Below are 26,292 nucleotides of genomic sequence, written 5' to 3' on the forward strand. Positions count from 1 at the left end.
ACTTTCACAAGCACATATGCTCAAACACGCTTATGTTTGCAAAAAAAAAACAAAAAAATACACTCTGCTGTATTCAGAGAGCAGGAGGTCTTCATGAGACCGGGGTACACCTCACCTATGAATGACAGCCCTTCCGAAGAGAAACACCATAGTTTACATGCCCCACCTCCTTTTACACAATGAACAGCTTCTGTGAAAGGATGTGGGGCCAGTCCAAGTTATAAATCAGTGAAACACAATTCTGTCAAACTATCACTGTGGTATACATTACATAACAGACACTTTAAAAACTGTCCTCAGACAATATATCTTTGTATCCGTAGCATTAGCCGTTAGCTAATGAACAGAGTAATCGACAACATTAACAACAGTGAAAAGTATTTACTACACTCCTTCTAGCGCTTGAATCAAATGTTTGCAAATAAAGTAAAGACACCTAATCACTGTCAGTAATGCATAATGCATAAATAAGTCTGGGAGAAAAGTCAATGAGTATTCCAAAATAACATGAGAGATTATTTAACTTTTTGGATTATTTAACCTTTACTGGCTAGTTTGCGAAGGTTCTCTATGTAAGTGCATGTATTTCACAAAATTGTAATAGGCATACAATGAATCTTTAAGCTACATAATTCAAATTCTTTACAAAAATCACATTACGGGCTTCAGCTGAATCACATGAATCAACCGTGGAGCCTGTGTAGTTTTAAATTTGAGCTAAGCGGTATTTTGGCAAGGTACACAGAGATCTCAATGTACCGTATGCTATGTCTCTAAATTAATTACTGGTGCCAGGAAAAACATGCCTTTGGGTATTTGCAAAAAGTAAAGATCAAACACGGTTTATACATTGAAAATGTATCTTGCACCTTGATTGGAAATTATACCTATATCAATATTAGAACCTTTTCACATAGACAGCTCTGCCAAAATCCCCATTCAGGTATCTTCAGGCACAATAGACATTTGGCTGTAGTGAAGTTTTGACTCTCCAAGCACAATAGCACTGTGCGGTCACCTCTATGATTCTCCTATCAGAGACAAAACAAAGCTGAGAGCGCACATGGAGCCTTTCATATGGCCTCCGTCAGAACTGACATGTTCCACAACTCCCTTTGTTAGCTTTTCATTCAAGCCACTGCGTATTGCGGCAGGTGTCACGAAATATTTATAACAGTCATTGAGACAAAAGACCTACTAAACCCAAACAAACACGGCTCAAAAGCGGCTAACCAAACATGACGTAAAATACACCCCAGTCATTTTCCCCCGACCTCAGAAGAATTAAAGAATCTCACTACCTTCTTATAAACACATAAAAGGCAATGTTTATTTATGTACAACCTTGACTTTCCAGCACAGGCTACCTAATATCCACAGCTGGTGTCTTCCACATGTTCCAGAGGATATGGTCCCCTCTGGTGAAGTGAACCTGGGTGGACTTCACACAGCCCTGCCTCCTGGTCAATAACCGGGGGGGGAGTGGCTCTGGGGCCCACATGTGGACAGGTTTTTTTGGCAGCGGCTGGGCTTCCTCTGGTGGACCCCGTTTGAGAGAGCACTCCCCGTGTTCCGAGCGGGGTCAGCCATGGGAGAAGGAACCACTTCACTTTGAAGTGCAGCCACTGCTCGGAGCTCGGTGGGTTTTTTTCTCTCTTCCTCTGTCTCCCCCCCATCCTTTCTTTGGTGAAATGTTTGCTAACAGATTGGTATTAGGAAACGTTTGAAAAGAGAAATATACGGAAAAACCCACCTGTGGAGTTTCTGTTGATTCAAAGTCCTAAAGTGTGGTCCGTATGAGGCATGGCAGTAATAACTACGGTGGTATTATTACTATTAGGATTACAGTTATTTGGACATTTTTTACAGTCTACCCTTCATTCAGACAGGTAGAAAGCAGAGAGAGTAAAAGACAGAGAAGGGACCACTACTGAGAAAATGCTATGGCGAGGGATCGAACCACCACCCTTGAGGGGGAAACGCATATGGCAGAAAGTTGGCAACACTACAGACAGTGCCACACATCACTATTTAAAACATTTTCTTAGTCACTTTTTTGTGATTAAATAGCATTTGTTCAAAGAAAAGTAATGAGAACCCTGGAGAGACAGAGGGACAAACAAAGAAGGAGCTGAAGACGCAGAGTGTAAGAAATGAAAAGGAGGCGAGCAGCGCTCCGCCTGCACGTTTTCACCGTAACTCTACGAACCCAGGATGCCCTCGCCCAGCTCTCCCGCACAAACCAGCCTTTTTAACGTTTGACTTTTCCCACGGGGCTGCGCAGTTAAAGAAATTCCATTCAGGCCTGTGCCAGGACGCCCCCCCCCAACCCCAACCCCCAACTCCCCCAAACAAATGTCCATCCTCCGCTCACAGCAATGACCGCCCTCTCTATCTCCGCTCACAACTGCACGGATGATCGATCACGCATGGCGCTCATTTCCCCCCAACAATCTATAAGATAATGCGTGCGTCATGTCGTTTGCATTTTAAAGAACTAAATGTGAAACTCTCTCTGACATGGGAGCCTCCCACTCCCTCACCCCCGGTAGATATATAACATTCCAGCCACCACAAACTTGCCCCGACTCATAAGGGTGGTACAGGCATCATACCATACAGCTACACTATCTTTAATCCTCCCTGCCCTGCATGCCTCCTCCCTCCTCTGGGAGACTCCCATCCCCCATATAACCCCCACCCCCCACCCCACCCCACCCCCAAAAAAAACTACACAGCTGAGATTTTTTGTAATGAATGAGGAGAAGGATCACAGGCTATGGAGTCAACACCATGGTCATTAACCCAAAGAGACAGCCAGGTGTTTATGAGATTATAAGAAAAAAAAAGTGTACATCAGCATGATTCGCTGCTCGGTTTTTTGGGTCATCCTTTGAAGTATTACCCTCATAGTTTTTTTTTTAGTTTATACAGTATCTTGTGAATCATAAATCAAGAAACTACAATGGCTACATTGTAATTGTGAACAATTCAGTAGTGCCAGCACAACAAAGGGCACTGCTCAGTATCTCAGTATGGTCTGCCTAATCCTTGAGTGAGTTCAGTAATGGGTGCTTTTCTTTGTGAGTCAGAAAGGGCACAAAAGAATCATGGATCCCATCCCACCAAACTGTAACCTAAGAATCTCAAGGATTTAGCTACAGTTGCAAACACATGTGCTTTTACAGTTTTGACCCCCAGGTTGTCTTCAGGGGAGCAGGGGGCTCTTGCTCTCAACATAAACAGTAAATGAAATAATATTTGCAAACAAGAGGAAAATTCCCCAAACAATATTTCAAATTCAAACCATTACAGATTATGAAATGTCTCCGTAAATTCATTCTGACCAGGGAGCCAGGACCAGCACAGGGGCTGCGGAGAGCACCTTGCCAAAATCCTCCACTGTGTGTCAACCCAGAGCCAGACCTGTCCGCTTCAATTTCTCCCCTGTCGTAATCTGGAGAGGACTGATCTGTTCAGGCAGTCTCAGATGTTTACCAGGATTTTTCTTTGTGTGCATGTGGCCCATTGCTTCTCCCCGTCTATGCTGTGATTTGGGCGTGTTGTTCTCCAGTGCCCTCAGGGGAGCTGGCTCATTGGAAAGCCTACATAATTAGGCTGAAAATGGACTCCTTGAGTCACTGTTCGCTGCACCTCATCAGAAGAAACAGCTGAAAAGCACACCTGGAAAGCCGTGACAGAATCGTCGACAAGCGACGATAGCGGCTTGCGTGTCCCTGTTTTGCACGCAAGTTGATGAATGAATCAGAATCATGATTAGTAACTTTCGTTACTTTAGACGGCGAGGGGCTTTGCCTCAATATTTGTTTCTGTGTGTAAAACATGTAATCACAGAACTCTAAGAGCTAGCTCCCATATTGAGTCCAGATGTCAAAAACATCATCTGCGGGCTTCTTCGTGCAAACTACACTCAAAACAGCTGTCAATTAACATTAGAACAATGGCAGGATGTTAATTGCGGTTATCAGCATACTGACAGCTGGCTACTCTTCACAGAGCTGTGCCATTTCAGTTTTGACAGCTCGCCCAGCACATGCAGCACTGATATACAAAACAGCATATGAGTTAGAAAAAAAACTGCCCATTGTTTTAAAAATCTTAGTTTTATAATGGCTCACCTTCAGTGTATCACTCTCTCCAAGTGTTCCATTGTGAAGGCTTAGCTCTACATGTTAATAGGTTAGTGATGCCCTGGCAGCTCCATCGCATTAACCTGATTCAGTCTTAAACCCTAAACTACAGTTAGTTCCTCAAGATATTCTTACACAATCTTCTAATCCCATCTTTTCGTCAGTTCAGTCCATTAAGCACTGTAAAGGTTCTACTTTCCATCTTATCTCACTGAATTAAGCCCATAAAGGCACTACTCTGAACTGGAACCATGAAGCAGGGCTTTCAAAAGCACAGAGACTGACCAGTGCATTCTGTGGCCACATCGGGTTCCACTTCAATCAAGCTCGAACGTGGGCATGGCAATTCCAGGCCGTAAACAAAGGCCTGCACCAAGAATATATCCACATAAACACACAGGCCAAGTACAAACTACTTCATATGCTATAAAAAGCAGTGATATACAGACAATGGCTTAAGATGGAGAGAACAGAGTCTATCTGAGGAAATGTTTGACACATGAAAATCCTGCTAGTAAACAATTGTGGAGGTTTCAGGACCTTGCGCACATGGTGTGAATTCCTTGTGTTCAGTGTGTTCAGTAATTACAGAGCGAAGTGTTTTGTGAGCAATGTCACGCTACTGGTCCAGGTGCCCTTTGGAGCGTTGTCAAGAGACAGAACAGGTGATTGACAGGAGTGTGACAGACATGGGGACATTATCAGCAATGCCAGGACATAACACCTCCAGAACAGATAGCGCTTCGAGAGCCTTGTTCAGATATTCCGTGGGGAAAGCCATGTGCTCTGGATGTGTTGTGCGCTTTGAAGAAAAATCTATATCATATGAACACAAGATGAAACATACAGGCAACATGATAATACATCCCCAAATAATCACAAATATCCAACGCTTCCAGGCATAAAAACATCTGCTATTCTGTGCCTGATAATAAAATCGCCCTGTCTGGAACTGCAAGAAAGGAAAAATTGAGAAAACATAGATGCATGTTTAAATTTAGCTTTGTTCACAAAGGACAGTGTGGACAAAAAACTATTTGAAGTATCTGAGTTGTCAAACATGTTCAACCGACAGTGAGAGACAAGTTAGCTTCCTGTTCCCATTCTTCACAGGATGTTTATTTGGACCGTCGAGACACAAAAACAGCAGGTAATTACAATAATTTAGCAACCTCAAGGCTACTGAGATATAGACTAGAATTATTCAATTAGTTATCTGTTTCTTATGTCAATCATGTCTTCTGTACAAAGGACCTCGTAGGGTCCCAATTACACTCCTACTACACTAACGGAAATACTTCACACATGCAAAATGTGGCTATAAATATGCCTTCACGCATGCAAAATATGGCTATGGCAGGAACACAAACCTGCACTAAAATGGCAGCTCAACTTGAATGACTTTTATTTATAAAGGTAGCCAAACTGATATCTCCAATGTCAGGGTGATGTTTAAGTACTATGGCTATGAGACTATGTGGTTTACAAGCACACAGTGAAATATTTGAGCATGCCAGAAACTGTCACAGAGACCTTCCAGTACAGATCCAACATCAGCCCGCAATCTCATAGGCAAACCACAAAGCTGCTCCCTTCCTGAAGCCCCACCCTCTTTGAGAAATCAATAACATATGGGCCCATGTCCCTTTGGAGAAGACAACCTTTTAGGTTTTACGAGGGTAAAGGTCACCCACTGTCATCCACGAGGACAGTGTGCGGGAGACCCATTACACAACGTTCTAGGAAAAATGTGGTGAAGCCGACGGAAAACAGAGCTCGTCAATAACTGATCAAAGTCCCTTTAGGATACTCACTGCTCAAATATCCGATGCACGGTGGCAAAGACTACAGAGAGGATGAGAGCAAATCTCATCGTGTGATGGGAATCAAGCAAATCAGTTTATTGCAACCTAATAAAAAGTTACTTTCAGAAGCCCGAATTAACGGGGAAACGGTGAAACTTCAGAGACACCGCTGTTGTGGGAGCCAGTTTTCTCCCACTGAATGAAATCACACACCCAGAGGGCCACACGTCGTTATTGCGCTCATAATTCTGATGACTGCGACAGAGCACCACAGAGTGCATTGTGCAGGGCTGGTTGGGAGCAGACCCCTACCAATGCATTCCCCCTTATTCCCAAGAACTTACACAGAGAGGTCACAATCCCGCAGGCGTGGGACTCTGGACCCTCCATCATTTTCCCCTCCCCAGGATCGGCCTCATATTAATAAAGCAGCGACGCAGGGACGCGCTGAAAGGGGGAGGGGGGCGGCCATAGAGACGTGGCGTGAATTTTCCCTCATAATCCTAACGGTCCCGTTCGCCCGCACCCCGCGCGTCCGCGTCCTCTCCCAACCCCCGACGGATTCGCCCCGTGACCTTGCCGCAGCTGAAAAGTACCCCTCCCGGTTTCTACCCCTCCTCCTCCTCCTCCTCGGTTGCTGGGGCTCTTTCCATTTGACTGCTCTTCATTTCATAGTTAATCCCCCAGGACGGGGCTGTTGGGACTGCTGCAGAACAGTGAGGGTAATGAGTTTTTCCAGGCTAAGCCTGGGACGGATCCGTGGCTGCCAGTCTGGGAAGGGGGCTGTCGGAGGATGTCACCGGCCCACTGAATATTTATTTGCTGCGCGTCCATCATCGTAGAGGGCCTTCGCTGCCGTCGCCATGGCAACCCCCCTCTATCAAAGTGATGCGCGCGTTCACCAGCTACGATTGTGAGCCGGGCTTCGCAAAACGCTGGCCGCAGGATCGGTTTTTTGCTGTTTTCCTCCCCACTTTTTTAAATAGGATTTTCAGTGTAATCACCAGACGGGGCCAAAGCCTCAGCAGCAATAACGGTCAAAGTCCCTGTTTCGTCAGCAAACAGCCGACCCCTTTTTCCCTGAGCAGATATGACTCCTCACAGGAGGGGGGCTCCTCCCCCTGCACAAACACAGCCTAATGCAACGCTGGGTAATGAGAGAAAACACCGCAGCCTGACAGACACCGAAGAAGCAGATTCCAGTCCTACCTGTTAAAGCCTAAAACCACCACAACATTGGAATTCCAGACATCCACTTCCCCTAAACTGAAACACCGCTTACGCAAACCGTTGCAAATAATAATGAGCCTGATTAGAAATGTCATCTGTTCCAATCAACGATTATGAAGTGGAACCAGTTCGGCAAATTTTAATTTCCGTCTTCCAGAAAACCCAAACTAATTAAATCATTGGGAAACCTAAGGAAGGCAGAGCAAGGGTGTTATTTCAGTATCCGATTGTCCTCTTATTTACACTGACAGAATGAGACAGAGCAGGAGCATGTTGAACATCATTCACAGAACTCATTATTCAAAATCCAGCCTGTGCGTACTGTGCCGCTGCCACATGGCAAGATAACAGCGGCACTTGTTCGTTCCTCGGAAAAGCGCTAGCTGATACGAGACGCAGTTTAGCACGGGCGAGACTGACACACATTTTACTATTTACAGACGCTCCCCCCTGCCTTCCTGTCAATCCGCCAATCCGCCATACCCCCCTCACCTCAGACACCCACTCACATTCTCTCCCAACGCACAGCCGTGTCAGACCGACTAATGTGACACACAACCCCCTCCCTGCCGAAAAGACGCAAGTCTCCCACCGCAACCGTCGGTCTCCCGTTTCCTAACGGGCTCTACGAGCACGCAGAAACATTGCCAAGGCGCGCTTGCCATGTGTCTGCGATGAATCAGGACCAGGACACCAGCGGGAGCCGGCGTTCCTGGATGCGGAGCCTGGAGCAGCCCGTCCGCCGTGGACGCCGCTGCCATGGAAATGTACGGATGGAGTGGAGACAAGGCAGCGTTCTGGACCCGCTGACACGCTGGCAAACGATCACAGTCTTCCTCACAGTGCATCAGATTGCCAGCCTGCGGACATTTTAACCTGAGCTGCAGCAGGTGGGGTGTCATGAATTTGATCAATCATCTCTTCGGTAGTGGCGGTGGACGGGTGGGGGTGGGGGGGGGGAGACTCCTTAGTCACCTGCCTGGTAACTCAATACTGAATCTCACAGCACCATCATCCAGCTCAGAGACAGCAGGTGAATATACATGCCTGGGTGATTTGTCAGAGAACAGGAGAAGATCACAGGACAGCAGCCATTCTGGTTGGGTGGTTTTCAGAGATGGTTTTCCTCTTTTTTTTTTTGTTGCAGCGTGAGAGCAAGGGAACTTGAGTTTCAAGGTGACTCCATCTGTCTCATGTTTATGCCTCCTTGTCTGCACTGTCACGCCCAGGGATAAAATGCACGCGGGTCTCATTCCATTCGCAACTGTTCTTCAGCCTGGGGCTCACTTGCGCAGCGAATGACGGAGAAGCATTTTCCCCCAGAGCACATTTTTCCACCAAACCACTGCTTCCACAGCGCGTTCGCCTGACCCATGTGAACAGGACCTCTCACACAGAACACAGAGGAAAGCACAGATACAGACACACTTCCACCCGGACAATTCGCAAATTAAAAAATACACCCTCCCCTCACTGACAGTAGCTGCCTGTCTCTGCTGTGATACCACGTTACATTTTCAATGTTCAGTGGTTAACAGCAGAAATGAAAAATTCCAAAGACTACCAATATTCTAAAACCGAAAGATTGCAAATATGATTTCAATATGGGAGTCTCATAGCACAAGGTTTAGCACATACACTAGTATCTTGAAACATTTATCTAATTTGCATTACCTGAAATAAAAAGACACGCTATGCTTTCCTTAGCTTCATTTTATTAGACAGATGTTTGCTAAAAAAACACTTTAAATAGATAAATAAACAAATCTCTGCTCCCTGAAATAAAAACCCTGACTGGACAACAGCTTGGACAAAAGATAAAATAGCCAGCATTTACCTGTGGATAGTGGAGTTCCAACCTTACATCTCCAACGATGCAATCTTAGCCCAGGTAAAATAAAACACTTCTATCCAATAGTTCCCGAAATGCCCGTCTTTGGGTCTGACATATTCTTTGATGCCGGTTCACAGGAGCAGCACACTGCACACGCGATCAGTCCCCCGTTCTTTCCCAGTGGACTCAGCCTCTCTCTGCCATTTCCGAGTTCAAACTGAAACAAAAGGCCTCTCACAAGCTGTTTCCACTGCGCCGGGACTGACGGCAAACACACAGATGTTGCTGCTGTGAGCCAGTTCCCTACCTCTAAGCCACACCCCTTTTCATCACCACGATTCCGATAGGATGTAGCTACAGCTAAGCCACTGCCCACTTCTCTTTCATTCTTTTTTTTCCCCCTTTGGAAGGGGGGGGGTGGGGATTGCTAGTGTTTGGGGTTAGAACTGAGAGAGAGAGAGAGAGCGAGAGAGAGAGAGAGAGAGAGAGAGAGAGAGCTGCTGCACCGAAACATCAATACTGTGTTAGAACAGGACATTGGCGTTAGGTTCACAGTGCAGGACAAGACTTGACTATGACCCTGCCGCCAAGCTTAGTGAAACAGACAACAGACAAAATAAGGGCAGGTTTGCTTGTGTCTGAAGACAGGCAATCTGTTTTCCATTGCTTTGTTTTATTTAATAATCCTATATGCTGTCTGCTTAAGAGAGTTTACCAATAAAAACAGGCTAAAGAGAAAAAATTACATTTGAAAATTAAATAAGACATGAGAAATAGTTGTTTTTCATGTTCCCAAAATTATATTCTTGGCTAAGATGGTAGGGAGTAGTCAGTAGTAGTAGTACAAACAGCAGTAACCCTCACTGCGTGACTGACTGTGTGGGTAGCTCCAGTAACAGTAACACTAAGGGTAAATTAGTAGCAGTCATAAAATATCTGCTACGGAAAAGTACTTTTAAACCAAGTTTTAAAAAAGATTTCCTCCTTGACATCAATCAGTACAATCCAGCAATGTTGCTTACAAAGCAAAGGTGGTTTAAACTATTAAAAGTTCCTATGATAAAAGAATGAAATCCAATGAAAAGGCTAAGCTTGTTTAAAGCTCATACTCCATGTTAGAAAATATTTAACTGCAGAAGCCGCGGGGGCAGCAGCTGCAGACACACACAGCCCCGGGTTTAACCCCTGCAGCCGACGCTCACATCCCCGACGCTCACTCCCCAGTAATGAGGGGGCGCGCTCTGCCCTGGGTGCCTGCTGTGACAGAGTCCCCAGTTGTTTTCCCAGTCCGTTGTCTCGGCTGAATGGGGTCTGGGGCCCGACTGCGATGGCCGCTGAGCTGAGATGCACACGATGAATGGCACCTGTCATCCACCATCTCACTTCCACCATCGCACAGCTCTGCCCAGCGCTAACAGGCAGGGACATGGAGACATCAGCTATGTGCTTGAGCGGAGGACGCCCTACGTAAGGGCGGCCAAGTGCGCCCACACAAATCTTGCACAGTCAATTTGCCCCACTGTATGTTCAGTTGGCTTTGAATAGGGCCAGAGGTGGAGTCTTAGACAAACAAAAAAAGAACATTCCACCCTGGCCTGGAACTCACAGTCAGTTTGGCCGAGGGAAGGCTAGCATTCCCACGAGCCTGAGCAGCCTGTGCCGGAAAAAAGGTGTAGAGAGGCGTTCGGGAGTAAGGACGTGCTCTGAGCTCAGTGCAGGGCCCGTCACGCCCATGTGACACGCGCGCGTGACGCTCCCGTGTGACGCGCCCTGGCCGCGCCTCCTTTATCCAGACGGCTGGACGGGTCACGCAGTGCGCGTGAGGTGAGACGCTGTCCCATTGTGCGCGTCCCCCCCTGTCTGGCTCCCTGGGGCGTCTCCGGCCCGCAGGAGGCGACGAGCACGCGGATCAGGCAGTCAGCTCTCACAGCCGAGCCGCTAAATTAGGGCAGAACCTTCCGGTGTCCAACTGAAGAAACCGCTCCACAAGGTCCGCACCACCGAGAGAGGACAAAGCCAGCCGCCTCCCATGCCACGGTGCATTAGTGTCCCTGTTTCTGTTAAAAACTATACCTCAGGCTCACTATGACAACAAATTACTGCATTAAGGATGGTGCCAAGACGCGAGCATGCCGGCCTACCGGTCGGTTGAGATCGGCGCTCCAAACCCAGCCTCAACAGCCGCCCACGGGTTGGCAGGAACGGGGAGGCAGTGTGCGGAACAGCGTGGGCAGCTGAGGACGCGCTCGTCTGATAGGCCGGACTGGCGCGGCGCGGCGACCCGCGGCAGGTGTGAAGCGGAGCGGGCCGAGGCCGCCGCCCGGGGGAGACCAGGTCTGGATCTCCGCCCGACACCCGTCCCCACCCACAAATTCATCGCGCGTCTTCTCTCCTCTACCGCTCTGCTGCGCAGCTCGTTTCACTTTCACAGAACTGCTTCGAGCCGCAACCGGAGCTGCCCATCAATCTGCTTTACGGGCTAATCTGCAGATGTGCTAGATTCAAGCACGGCCAGCCTGAATGACCTCAGCTCGCGCTTACCTCACAAATATTCTGATTTATGATGTCACGGTCACTTTCCCGAGCCCTCTGTAACTGCACTGTGAGGGAGAACAGTTTGGCAACATGTTGCTGGTGATCTCACACTGAGCAGAAGACAAGTCAGCTGTTCAGATTCTTATCTCCCGCTATCTCAGGTCACAACACAGGCAATAATTCCTCACAAAAAAAAAATCAATGGGAAACCGACAGTGGACTGGGCCTTATCAGGGCATGGCGTTCTGGCTGAAAACCTCATTCAGTCTGATGAGCTTTCCCACATCACAACACTGCGGGAAAAAAAATAAACTGATAATGAAGGCGGAGATGGAAGTCAATCAATTGCGAAATGTAATATTGTAGACAAGGCAGCAATCTGTTTCAATCAGGTTTTCCAGTGTGATAAGCAGGGGTCCAGTTTCTTATCAGGAAAAAATTATGCCTCTGAATAATTTCACCAGGCCAGTGAAGCTTAATTAAGCAGCTACCTAGATACCAATGAAAAGCATTCAAAATAGCTACCTAGTTACCATGGGAAAAAAATGGCACCAGGCTCTCCAGATATTTTAATTTGGGATATTTATTATCCTGAGTTTAAACCCATAGAGAGTTATCTACCAAATTTGTATGTAAACAATGTTGATGTGTAAACAATGCTGTGTTTGCAATGTTTACTTTAAATGTTTTTTTAATGAGCCTCATGCACAGGACATTGCCTTAATTTTGACACATCAGCAATCGGCGAAACAGCGCTACTTTACAACCTGATAAACGCGCAGTCGGTTTTCCTAGAAGGATGCGGCTGCATAAAATCTTGGCCTACAGAGTCCAGCCGGTCCTCTGAGATCGGCGTAATCATCACAAACTGTAAATCCAGCTCTCCGTCGCAGACACGAAGGAGTCACGAGCGCTCTTTCGGCCTTTCACGGCCTGCCACACATTTGCGATCGTTATTCGCGTAATTCGTGCAGAGTAACAGAAGAAAATTCACCTCAAATAATCCTCACGGAGCACTCATGAACACAGAAGCTGGGAAATAATGAGCCTCTATCCCTACCAACAAAAAAAAAGTTCCATCATCGTTTACACAAAAATAAAATCGCACCAGTTGTTAAATAGAGCGCCTCTTTCCTGTGCAGTCACCATCTCAAGAAACCAGGTTGGGGTCAGAGGTGTGGACTACAAAGCAGCTTAGCACCCTCCTGGTGAGGGCCTTATTTAAGCGCTGGCTGAGGATCTGCGGCCCAATGGTGTGGAGGTGCGGCGGTGTCCATGTCAGCCCACAGCTGAGTGGATTTCATCAGCACCTGGCCTCCACATCCTCCTCAACCTGCGTGTCCATTTTCCTTAACATTCAACTCAGTCAAACTGCCACCATGTCATGCTGAACACTGAGTGGCTGCCTTTACAGTTACTGGAAGTTACCGAGATATGAGTTTCTCTCAGGGCCAAACTTACAAGACAGCAACGCCAGTCCCTTCTGCTTTCCGTATAACAGCTCAACTTCATCCAGAAGCGGGAAAAATGCAATATTTTATCCAACGTAAATAAATTAAATATTAGGAGTATCTTATTCGCAGCTGTCGGGTACTTGAGGAAACCAAGTCTACGAAGCACAGACTGTAAAGCAAGCTCATGCTGAAAGAAAGCTGCCTAATAATTAACTTGTCATGTGCTCATATACAGGGCACTCCAGTTGAGAAATACGTAGCTTGCTTGTGTCGTCAGTATCACATACCTTCTCTGTTATGTGCTTTTTCCTTTAACTCGGTTTTTTTCCCCCTCAATTGCTGGATTTGATGTTTCTTGATGAATGCCGGATTGGAAGAGTAAACAAAGCAGTGAAGTCCAAACCCCATTCACTAAAGCCTACGGGGGCTTTTATGCTTCAAAGCTATTTCAATGAATACTGAAGGCAGACATTAACATTCTGCTCAGTTAAGGGCAAAAACATCTGGAGATATTTCATATCTCAGTTACATCACAGACTCCCATCATCATGTATTGCAATGTGCTCAGCAATTCCACTATGGTATGCTGTCTCTCATTTTACCCCGGCCCTAGATGCTCTGATTAATGAAGGAAAGTAAGGGGATAATCATACAATAATAATAACCACTACAAATTCCTGTGGAATATGTCATTTTCGCATAACCTATGTTTTTCCAGCGCACAAGAATTCCGTCCTCCAAACGACGATATTAGCATGGGACCCGCTAATTATATGGCGAAATATCTGAAGACTCACATCATATGATGGAGCATTAACAACTGGTTGGCTGTTCAATACTTGTTTTATTCGGGTAGACATACTGTATGCTTTAGTCAAATGAGTCTGATACCACTAATCTTTTTTTATAACAGTTTTTAAAACAGACTTTCACATAAGCACCAGGAGATGAAAACTTGTGGCTCAGATGATTTGAACAACATTGCTTCAGGGACTGCAAGAACCTTCACAACAGTGGCAAACAAGGATTCCTACTGGAATATTTCCCAGTGGAACTGTAGGAAAGAAAACACAACAGTATGAGGACAACAGAATCTTGAACAATGAATTTCTGATACTATTAATACCTAGAACCAGAGATAGCTGTAGGCTCATAAATCTTTCCCATCTCTTTTTTTATCCTTTTGTTTTTAGCATTATTTTTAATCTCCACTCTTGTGAATCAAACATACTTGCCCTTTAGGTACCAGCTTAAAGCTTAACAACATATCTCCAGAGTAATCCTAATAATAAAAGTAATTCCCTGCAAAATACAATATATGAATCACATAAATCCTGTCAACATTTCCTTCATCAATATATGGCAAAAAACGCTATTCATTAATTTCATGTTTTCCCATTTAAGAATTCCATATAGCAGAATGCAAAGAGAACTCAAAACACTGCAGCTGTTGAAAGCATTCTGACAATGGATGACGTGGCGAATGAGGCTAAAGATTTTGGTCCACCCTCAGGACTTCAGGACTATGAAGTCTAATTATTTTTATTCTTGAGCTCAACCATGATAATCTCAATGCCGTGAGTTTTTTTTGTCCAATAGCAAGGCTAAGAGTAAAAATAGTAAGAATCTTTTAAAAGCTGTGATAAAAAGAAACAAAATTTCCCAGGTGAAGAGCTTTCAGAGGGATTTCATTTCACTGGAACAACACGTCACACATATCTTTTACATTAGCAGAACTTTTCTTCTCTTTTCCACTCTCCATTCACACAGGATACTATACATAGACCAAGCTAACCAGTCTTCTGCCTTCTGTGATGTGGACAAATACAAATTTGTGCTCAAAAATCCTGCGGCAGAAACCTTTTTTTAAATGTAAACAAGCTGAAGCTTGTAGTCAAAAATGATCCTCAGACAACTTTTAACTGATACCTTTGTGGTCACTTAGGAATGCACAACCTATAAATAGGAAAGACCTAATCACAATCCCATTGATTAACTGAACCCACATGACAGAACTTAGTCCGTTGTAGTCCAGCCCAATTAGCGTGTGCAACGTGACAAGAGAGATGCAGAAATCGACTGCCAACCACAAATATTAACACAACCTTTTAGCCAAGTCTGCTCTGCTCAAACATCAGAGCTTTCCGCTTTGCTAATGATATCAGCGCCTGGTCTACTGCAGCCTGCCATCAATGTCTAATCCTTGGCTAAGTCATGATGGCCTCTCTTGTGACAGCACGACAAAGCATCGGGTTGCACTACAGACCATCCAGCATAGAGATCTGGAGTATGATAATCCTGTTTTTATGATATGCTTAAGCGAGAATGTGAGGAAGGAAGTAACAGCCAATATGGCGATTTCTCATTAAATTTGATTTACAAAAGCTTTGCAGCTCCAGTTAAGGCTCAATGAAATGTTTTGCTCATTAGTAGGCTTAAATTAGGACCCTCTCCAACGCCATTCCCTTTAGGCTTCCTAAAATTAAATTCTGAAAGCTAGCCCATCCTTATGCCTTATGACATGTGCACACAAAAGAAGTCCAGTTTCTTGACAGTGTCAGTAACACCAAAACAGCAAGAGTTAGTTACAATTTGTTTACTTGGTTACCAATGTACTCTGTCAAGAGAGAGAGCAGCTATGGAGTCACTGAGGTAAACGGTGTCTTGCACAAGTGTCAGAGTGAATACTCACAGCTTGGAATTTGGCCCTTTGCTTGCTGCAGACAGCAGGTTGAGTAAGAGCATTGATGCAATACTGGCCACGCGACACCATGGCTGACCCAGGCACTTGGAGTGAGGAAAAGATCTTAAGTAGATGATGAGGCCAACTGCATCATAAGAGGATCAGCTGCATATCCTCACTGTCTGGCTCCCCCAACCAGCATAACAAGCACACCTCATCTGCTCCGGAAGTCGCCTATCTATAGCAGGCCTAATACCTCTGAGAGCGCTCGGCTTTAACGCAGTTGTCAAGGCATGCCTGGTGAGGAGTTTTGTGCATGTGTGTGTGTGTGTGTGCGCATGTGCATGCTCTTGTGTGTGTGTGTGTGTGTGTGTGCGTGTGTATGTGCTTGCGTGTGTGTGTGTGTATGTGCTTGTGCACGTGTGTGTGTGTGTGGGTGTGTGTACTATGGGTGGTGGGTGGGGAGGCTCCCTTCATTTGGTGAATTAGTTGCTTTTACTCAGCAATAAGAGGCTTGGGGTGAGCCATTCTGTCTGTGACCACTGGCGCCAAAACCCAAGGGCCAGTCAAGGAGAAGCCGGGGGGGCGTGGTAAGGCTTCTGTCACCACGGCAGCCTGGGGCTGCAGGCAGGGATGGGCAGGAGCCACTGACAAAAGAGTTTGGTATGCAAGTGCGTGAGACCGAATATTCTCACAAAGTTACGTGTACATCTAATTCTTTAGCTCTACAGTTTTCTTTTGAACCCTTTGATCCATCCTCAAAAATCTGTTCAGTAAATGCCATCCAGAATATGTCATCCCTAGTCTCCTTGGTATGTTTTTAGTACAATGGCACGAATGGAGAAGATGAAACATCTTCAAATTGAAACACAAATTTGCATTAAAAAAAATAATGCATTGCTTATTTATTTAATATAAAACATTGTAAGAGGGGAGACGTCTGTGTCAATTCACCATTGCCCGCCAGTTGTCCATGTGTTTTCACTCATTTGTCTTCCCAAGCTAGAACAACTCACGCTGACCAACTACCGAGGTTCTCACAGGCCAACCTACCGAGGTTCACGTAAGTGTAAAGCTTCATCAACTATCGGACAGGCTTTCCACACATCTGTTGAAAATACATCAGCATCAGCTGCCTACATCCACAGCTGGCGCTGAAGACAGCACTCGGGTCTCCATCAACATCAGAGGAAAAACCATAGAGCAAGAGCCTGTTCTCCTAAGGAAATGAATGCCCACTTACATCGACATACTAAAGTCTTACCAAATACCAAAACATAGGCAGTGTTTTACACCAATACAATTCACTGACTCCCAAGACTCCAAGCAGCTCAGAGCCTGCACTGTGGTGGTAAACAGCTCAGTGAGGCTTGAGTGATTTTTCACATTTGGCATGTCTGGACAAGGAGTATTAATGCCTCCAATAGGTGGGATAAGGTTCAGAAGCCTTTGCTCAAAACAAAGTGCCTTGGGAAATCATACTCCATACAAATATTTATTGATACTGGTCACCCCAACCAAACGCTTGTTAAATAGCAATAAAAGAACACTATACTGTTAAAAAAGCTGGTAAAAACCAGTGCATCTGGTAAAAATCTGTGATGAACTGCACTCACTTACGAAAGTGGGTGACGCAACACAGACTCGAGTACCTTTTTTTAAGAGCCTCTCGTACCCCATTCCCAGCTGTCTGCATCTTCATTTAAGATCCCTTGGAGCCATGAGACCAAGACCGCTTTAGCAAAGCCTGTCCCATTACGAGAAGATAAAAAACTTTGTCCCTGATGCATGCAGTCTTAGTAAAGGCTTTAATTGGGAGCCAGTGAACCCCACTGCTTTTGTGTACGCTACAGAGCCGTGAGCGTGGGGCAGTCTGCGGCCTTTCTTCTCCAACAGCAGGACACTATAGTCTGTTAATTTTGGGCACTGCCCCCTACTTATCATGCTAATTATCTGCACTGGAGCCACTCCCCCAACTCCTGCAGCTCCTCCCATTGGCAAGGGAGCACCATTTTAGGACAACACCCAACAGTAGCACTTGGCTCTGAGATTGACGTGGACACAGGGAACCGCCCATGTTTTACGATCATGCCCAGAAGGCAAAGAAAGCAATTGCCTCCCAACCTAAATTGACTTTCAAAGTCCCCAGGGTTCTTTTAGCTTGAGCACTGGTTTCCTCTGTGTTTCAGATATAAAGTGACTGACTACAATGCTGATGACTGCCAAACACCCACAATTCCACAGTATAAATACACAGCTGCCAGTGACTGGTACAATCTCCAAGAAACGTGACTAGAAGACTAGACCAGCAGAGTCATTTCAGACAATCGCTCCCTTTTTGAGGTCTCGACACTCTTAAAACTGAAAAGGGAGTACAAGAAGAGAAGACCTTATCAAGCCAAACTATAACAAAATATGCTTCTGGCACAGAGACTCGTCTGAAAAAGGTCTCACTGGGCCAAATGTCCAAGAAAAGATTTAGCAGGTCACCTAGATTCCTCTAATTCTGTCATAAAATGGCATAAGCACAGATCATCATGATACTACAACTGGGACATGCTGATATTCTGACTAAATTTAAAGTGTCACAGACATGAAATAAAAATAAGGACACATACTGAGCTGAGATTTCTGTCAAAAGTAGAACAGATTAATTTACTTGTTGAGCTACACCCTCACACAGCAGTGTTGCTGTTTATCGTGTAGCCAATATCTTTTGTATCGCACATTTCTGTGTTTCAATATTACTCATTCGTAGGGTAAAGCAGAAATCCAGTTTATGTCAACTTAACATTGCAGGCCATATTAAAACTTCCCCAGAAGTACAAGTGAGATTGCAGTCTCCTTACTGAATGTGTGACTCTTTTCTTTGCTGTCTGTATATATTCTCCTGAATAAAGAATTTTAAAATAATCCAACCTGTAAAACATAACCACAATTTCAGAACATAAGCTTGGGAAGATAGAGGAAAGATAAACTGAACACACATTTAGCACAAAACATAGCTCAGGTCTCCAAAAAGAAGTAGGATTAATGGACTACATTGTCCAACTTTCCATTTAGGTTTCGTGGAATGCATAGTAAAGTGAATACAAAGGCTGCTTATCTGTACACCAATGAGAAGAGAGTTAAGCTCAGGCTACAGACCTGTGCTTTTACAGAGCCACCTGCTCAGTTAAGCAAACAAAGCAAATGCAGGACAGGGCATCCCCTGAGCTTCGTAGCTCTATCCCTGAAAGCTGTTCCAAGAGCTCATTCCACAATCAGAGAGAGAAAATGTTCTCAGGCCACAGACTAGCTCATTTAGAGCTAGAGGCAGCTTTAATTAGCGCTTATCAGGGGCTCCATAGCGATGTGTTTTTCTTGCATTGAGGGCAGGCTAATCCACTTAATTAAAACCATATCGAAGCTTCATGGCTAACAAAACATCAGTGGGCTGAAAACCGTGATTCAAATTAATGTTCTAATGCAAATTCCCTCTCAATGTTATCACCGCTCCTTTGCAATTTAAGGCTTTATTACATGAACATTTATGGTGCATTTGATAGACATTAAAAATTATGACATTAAAGGCTCACAAAGCAATGTCGATGTCACTGGAATCATTTTAACACCTTGAACTTTCAAAATAAAAGGCACATAAGGGCCTCTTACTCTTTGCCTTGACTTTAAGTGCCCATGGATGCTAATAATTATCTGGGGTTGTTGATCCAGTTAGGAATTTTTATATTGCTTCAGATCTCCCGTTGCAGCAGAGCTCAAGGCGACAAAATATCTAGCAGCATCAAACTATTCCAATATGATTGGCCAGTTCACCTCCAGCTCCTGTCCTTGATCCATGCTCAGGGTAGCCAGAGGCAAATGAGGCCTATATCCAGCACCCCATCTGCAGAACAAATCACATTCTACTCCTGTCCAAATGAGGAAATAAGACATTAAAATCCAAGCTTTGCGTTAGGAAAATGAACCAACCCCCCCGCCCCCTCCGTGTGCAACCCCTAGAAAGGTTCTCTTCAAAGTTCCACACTGAGCAAGGCAACGGTTGGGAACCCACCCACTTGTCGAACATCTGGTTCACTAAAAAATCAGGTGTTCCTCACTCCAAAACTATGAAAGACCTGATGCCATGTCCGTGTAAAACATAACCAGGACTGGGTATGAGGGAGGAGTGACAAACAGGTGGTGGAGTGGAAAGCATGGAGTAGTGTGTGCAATAAAAAAACAAAAAACAAGACTTCTGCGTCAGATGGAGGAGAAAGGTGTTCTTTTGATAAAGAGGGCAGTGACAGAATCAGGCAGGCATTCAATCATTCCATCAGACCGCAGGTTAGCTGATAAGTGCAGGCACCTACTGAAACACAGACACATCACTGCAGTAAGTTTGCAACAGGAAATGACACGGGAGTCCAGGAAATGCCTCAGCACATCCGATGCTGCCTGACAAAGTCTTTGTACTGGGTAAGGTATTCATGCTAAATATCCAGGTAGTCTAACCACAGATAAATATCCTTAGAAAAGATACTGTCATACTCTGATAATGAAATCCCTAACCAAACTGGCGAATAAACCGACAGTCTGACAGACCACTACCTCTGAACCTATATATATTTGCTTTTGTGTTTTTGGCAAAGTAAAGATGTCCACTGCACAATGTCAGGATGCTACTCTGGCTGTTCTTGGCACGTAGCTCTTTATTGTATTCGCGCGAGGAGCAGGGAGACTGGGGGATGCGGCTCCAGCCTGCTCCCCTTTCAGCCGAGAGCCCAGCTGCTGATCGGTAACCCGACCTGGTCCGGCTCTGATATTTGGACAGTGCTTGAGGAGCCACATAATGAAAGCGGTTATGAACACACGATCCGGCCCTGATGAAAACTGCCTCCCTTTGTTACCGTTGTGAGGAGAAACCCGGGCTCAAACCCAAGGCACTCGAAGGGCAGCCGCGTCTGCGGCTCCCATGAGGGAATCACCTGTCAGCTAAGTGTTGAGCGCAATTCCACGTTTACCCTTTACGATACAGCCTCCGAGAGGCCTTTTGATTCAGCAAGATTCTGAACATAATTACATTTATAAGATATTAATAGAGCTGTTTTCATACGTTATCAAAGATGACAGGATGTAATGATCTAATATCAAATTTACGGGATTCCCCAAATTGATTCCAGAATTGAAAATACATTCCAATGTGACAGGAGGCACAGTGGAGCAGGAAAGAAAGGAGGTCGATGCAACTTGTGTTACACAGAATTTCTTCACTACTTCAAAATTGTTGCCTTTCCTGAGGGTGTGTGACATACATGTTAATACAACCAAAATGTTTATTTTTCAAACAAGCCACAGAATTCAGGGAATGGCAGAGTTATTGAAAGGATATGAAGGAGTTCATCCGTGTGTGAGCAGACGTCCAGGCCAAGATCGGGCAGCTCAGATTCCTAACGTGAATATATGGCCTGTGGAATGCTGGGTCACCTGGCCATGTTTTCAAAGGCTTGGAAAAATAATTTTCCACATACATGTTCATTCTAACAGCAGAAGCGACAGATAAATTAGCTTTACATGCAGCCAAATCACCGGAATGTTAAAAAAAAGTGATTCACGGCGTTCCAAGCGGCGGTTGTGAGGAGGGTCTGTTTGCGTTCGGGCCACGATAACAGGGGGAGACGGCTGGGTGAATAGTTTAAGAGTTTACACAGTGACTGGCCAGGACGCAAGCGGAGAGAGAAATTCAAACATACGCACAGGTCTGCAATATCCTGTGAGCGAGTGTGTGGGGAGAGCTCAGGGGGCGCCTATAAAGGATGACTCCCCCCCCATTCAGAGGCAGGGAGGGTGACCTGCCCCTTGGCCCCAGGAGAATCAAGCGGGGTCGAGGGGCCCCCGTCACCACAAACACTTTTCACTGCGAAGCGGCCATGTGCTGCGGCCTGCCTCTTAGCGACCAACAGCCCGAGGATACTCTAGTGGTGATGCGTGCATCAGACGGACACATGCGTACATCCACACAGATCAAAGGCAGATCACTGGCAGAATTTCAGTCTGACAAGAAACAGCTTTCTGAGAAAGGCAAAGCAGCGCCAGGAGTGTAAATGAGCATCGGGATCGGTACTGACAGAGACCTGAAGCCCCTGCTCTGTGTCCGGTTTGGAAAGATAAAATGTACTGATGGTGTGCATAAAAAGGAGAAGAGAAATTATGCGAGAGGATAACTCTCTCTGAACGTGATAATGGCTCAGAGCTCCGAGGTACACGAGACTGCCAACTGAGAGACTTTTCACACTCCTTAATAATACCGCTCAGTCACGCAGCATCTGTAATGGCGCTTCCTTGGGCAAACAAACACCGTCGTGAAGTAGGGCCTGCATCGAGTGTAATTACAGGCCCTTGGTGTGTAATCTTTCTAGTTTTTCCCTCCAAAAACCACATAAAAATCTGCTGCACTGGAGGACAAACAACGTGACACCGAAGAGCCAAGGGGCAGGGCGGGAGGGGGAGAATCCTGTGCCGAAAAAAACTGTCTGCGTGAAAAGAAGATTTGAGAGAAATGAAGTATTCGGTAATTATTGTTTTCCTCTCCGCTCCGCAGTGACAGCGGTATTTGTTTGGACAGCGCTGGCGCTGACAGCTCCCGAGCAGTTGGAAGCGAAGCCGTCCGCCAGAGCCGTGGGGGGGGGGGGGGGGCGGTTTGGCGGGCGGGGTCCTGAGCATAAATAACACCAAATCAGGCCATTGTCTGGCCCTAGTGAACCACACTCGGTGAAGAATGAAATATTCAAACAGTCACACAGGCCCTTTGTTATGGCTGCACCGCGAGGGAGGGCACCGCGTCCTCAAGGCCTCCGGTACCACTGCGGCAGTCTCCTTCCACGCACCCCATGCACCCAACGCGCTTCGCAATCCTACTTTCAACCAGAGGTTTCAGAGGCGCAGCATGTTCACTAAACTAAGAAGCCGTCATGTCCAGTAAACTTTGTATTTTGGCTAGCTTTGTCTGGCCATTGAAACGGTGATCCATTAGCTCAGCGCTAACAGATATTTTAACCACTGCATGCAAATGCGGACATGCACGCATACTGTTGTTTTTCAGCTCCCTGTGTGCAGAGTACCGGCTGTCAGTTAAGCAAACAGCACTTTTAATAATTAACAAGTCCAGTTGGAAACTGTGCAAACTGAAAGAAAAACAAGTCCACGGGTCTGACTGTAATATGGTGTGTCTTCTCTAAACACTGAAACCAGAAAAAAAGATTTGTTAATTTTTTTCAGAAAAAGTTTTCAAAAACAATGTTAACAGCACAGATTTTACCTAGTCTGACATCTTGTTAATATCAGAACCTGATACAAAAAGAACTGCTTGTAACTGCAGTGCTAAAGAAGCACCATACTGAATTTTAATTGACAGCAGCAAGCACTGAGAAAAAGCAAGTGCCTCTCACTCACTTTGCAGAGCCCCTGCCAATTAAAATGGACTTTGGCTGGTCTCTCCTTTGCTTTGGTTTTGCTACATAACATTCCATAAAAGTTCACTTCCCCCCGCTAATATCCCAGTGCAGACTCTTTCTAGCAGTAGACCTTCTCTGCGCATGTCACCCCCAGGCCCAGATGCCCCTATGTTGCCTCTGTGAGGGACGGCCATTAGAATTCCCAGCAGTGCCCCCCCCCCCCCCCCCCCCCGTCTCCATTACAAACCGGGTGCAGTGGAGCGCCCCTCCTCTCTTCTGGGCCTGTGAAATTTAACACCCATTTAACTACTCCTCCTCCCACGGCGACACCCGCCTCCCTCACCTGATGCCAATATGCGTGTGTGTGTGTGTGGGCGGAGCTTCTGGTGCAATTACCCAGATAAAGGGCCAGATGCTCTCCCTGCACGTCTGTCCATCAGTGTCTGTGGAATCCACCAGGGAAACCTGGGCGGCACTGCGCTTTTAGCTGTGTGATTAACTATTCATGAGCACTTTCTCAATGGAGACATTGCAGTGAAATCAATGATTTAAAAAAATAGCACAGACATGTGGATCGATCAGCATCATATTAAATTTCACATCATTTAAAATTCTAATTTCCAATGGCTCACAGAAACAAATATTTGAAAATGTTAACCCCCTCCTCTGTATTTTTTTCTACTAGGCACTGTATGAAACGAACTCTCTTTCTGTACAAATAATGAAAGAGACATGAATGCACTCATTCATGCAGGAAAATTATAAATCTAATAAATAAGGCCATAATATTACATGTAGGCTTCTTTGGCCATTGTTTAAGAAAGAACCCCACTGGACTTTTCCTAAGGTTCCGCTTGGCTAATTAACAAGCACTTAAAAGCAAATTCAAATGAATCACTTACTGGTCTTTAGAGTCTCATTCCTGGCAGCTCATAACGGCTAATGCACAAATTAATCCAGTTCAGGCTTTTCACAATTTCCCTCATTTTCATAAATCTGTTTCAAAGCTACATTCTTGCTGTTATTCGAGGATGCACACACAGTAGACTAGTGCAGGTTCACTAATGAGGCAGAAGGTCAATAAATTAATTTCACCACGTAAAGAGGTTCAAATCTTGACCCCATGGCCAAGCCACATGGGGGATAAAGCCTTTACAAATCTGACTAACAACATTTACTGTATGCTCTGGAGGCGACTTCTTCCACAGACACACCCATGGGCTGACTCTAGTCAATGAGCAATAGTGGACCTTCAGATTTCTTCATAGGAAATTCAGACCTCAAGGAGCACAAATGTCCTTCCAGTACTGCAATCCTGGCACTACACGTGCATTCCCCAGTGTGGAGATAGCTCACTCGTGACCTAACATTTTTAATTGGAGCCTTCTCCTACACCTCTTGTCAGCATTTTCAAAACTCGCCTGCACAAGCCTCTAGTTAATTGAGCAAAACAAATTCCCCCCGGCCCTGGATGGCAAGCATAAGCTCCCTAATGCCAGAGGAATTCTACTCCCGTTTTTCACAGCATGTTCCAAAGGATAAAGAGAGCGCTCGGCAGAGTGATCAGAGCTGCAGGCCCAGGACTGAGAAACAGACACGGACAAATACACAGCTGAGGACAGGAACTAGACAACTTCCTATAGCAGGTCGCACATTACCGACATGTCACTAATTCAGAAGCACGGGGCAACAGGATTAGGCGTAAGCACTCAAACATAAATGCTTCCGACATAAACCAACAGAGTGCAAGGTACGTACAGTATATGGACTCGTGTCAGCCCAAAACTTCATACTTCTGACAAACAAGACTAGTGGACTGGTGGGAAAGTGAGAACATGTGAGATATGGGCTTTGACAAGGCCCTTTAATTTCACTCCTGCCGCCCTACATTCAACATACATATCCAGCATCATACATGACTTGAAAGGGCAGTGACCAAGTTTTTATCATTGTCCAGTATTAATGCACATTCAGTAAAAAATGTTTCACGCATCACTATTGTTACAGAAATATATCATGTTGCAAAAACTGTAATCCCTGCAATTGCAAAGAAGAAAGTTCCAACTAGATTTATTTTTGTTTAATGGACACACCTAACTCCTTATATTGGGCAAATTCTTTTTATTCATGGGTCTTACTGATCGCCCTCTGATCTCAGCTCAAATTAAACGGCTTTTGTTGTGTTTCAGCACCTCTCCAGGGGGCAGCTTGGCTGCACCGCATCCCATAATATGACTGGAGCCCGAGAGCTTTGGGATCCCACGTTCTGTGGAGATGCCAGCCGCAGCAAGAGCACCATTCCAGGCTCTGCACCAGGTAAGCCAGGAAAACAAACGCCTCAGCCCACATGTTTTCCATGAGACAGTCCAGAAATAAATCCTTCAACAGCTGCACACTTGGCCGTGTGCCTCCTCAGCCCCCGGAGTCTAATATCATGCCGTTACTGTCCCATCAGTACAACTTTACTCCTCCAGGTCAGGGCTTATCTAATAATCGTCCGATTATAACTGCAAATATTGATTAGCTATGTTCATCCTTTTTTATTATTTCAGCTGAAATGCATTCGTTTCAAGTGTATGCTGACGACTAAATTAAATTAAATTATTTCCCTACAAATATTGAAAAAAGAAATTTACGACAATTGATGACACATTATTATAAACACTTTATAGGCAAACAACCGCAGACTAGAAGAAACCTATGGAAGTCCAAATACATATGCTTTTCCAAATCAACAGGACTGCTTCTTTCTTCAAGTGAATTATATGTAATGTGCAGACATCCGCTGAAATCATAACGTGCACTCATAATCCACTTGTGGTCATGGAGCAATGAAGTCTAAATTATAGAATCACAGAACACGCAAATACAAATGTATCACGTGTAGAAGTAGGCTACTTTTTTATTTTATTTTACAACTCACTGTAAGCAACAGCTCAAGTACGATTGCCCAAAGCAACAGCTGTGTATAAACATTTTGGCTATTAATCCGTTACGAATAACGCATAAATGCAGCATCTGGTACTATCAACCCACAAAAATTACAAGTAGCTGGATCCAGTGTTCAACGTTTACAATACGCTCAAGGCTTACTATTTACTATTGATTGAATATTAACTTATTAACTATCCAGTTACGAAGTCTTCTGTTCTCAGATTTAACTATTT

General features: G+C 45.2%; 1 protein-coding gene across 3 annotated transcripts in view; it reads right to left on the reverse strand.

Annotated features, from left to right (window-relative positions):
• daam1a (dishevelled associated activator of morphogenesis 1a) overlaps nucleotides 1–26,292 on the reverse strand; it is a 73,258-nt gene that overhangs the window by 46,330 nt on the left and 636 nt on the right. For 2 of the 3 annotated variants that reach the window (XM_035379053.1, XM_035379033.1), the window contains exon 1: nucleotides 9,024–9,286. The exons of the other annotated variant lie outside the window; for it this stretch is intronic. The gene's annotated coding sequence lies outside the window, so the exon portion shown is untranslated. Of the gene's footprint in view, nucleotides 1–9,023; nucleotides 9,287–26,292 lie in introns of those variants that run through there. 3 annotated transcript variants of the gene reach the window in all.

The sequence above is a fragment of the Anguilla anguilla genome, chromosome 1, assembly GCF_013347855.1.
Source record: "Anguilla anguilla isolate fAngAng1 chromosome 1, fAngAng1.pri, whole genome shotgun sequence".
In the NCBI taxonomy this organism is placed as follows: domain Eukaryota; kingdom Metazoa; phylum Chordata; class Actinopteri; order Anguilliformes; family Anguillidae; genus Anguilla; species Anguilla anguilla.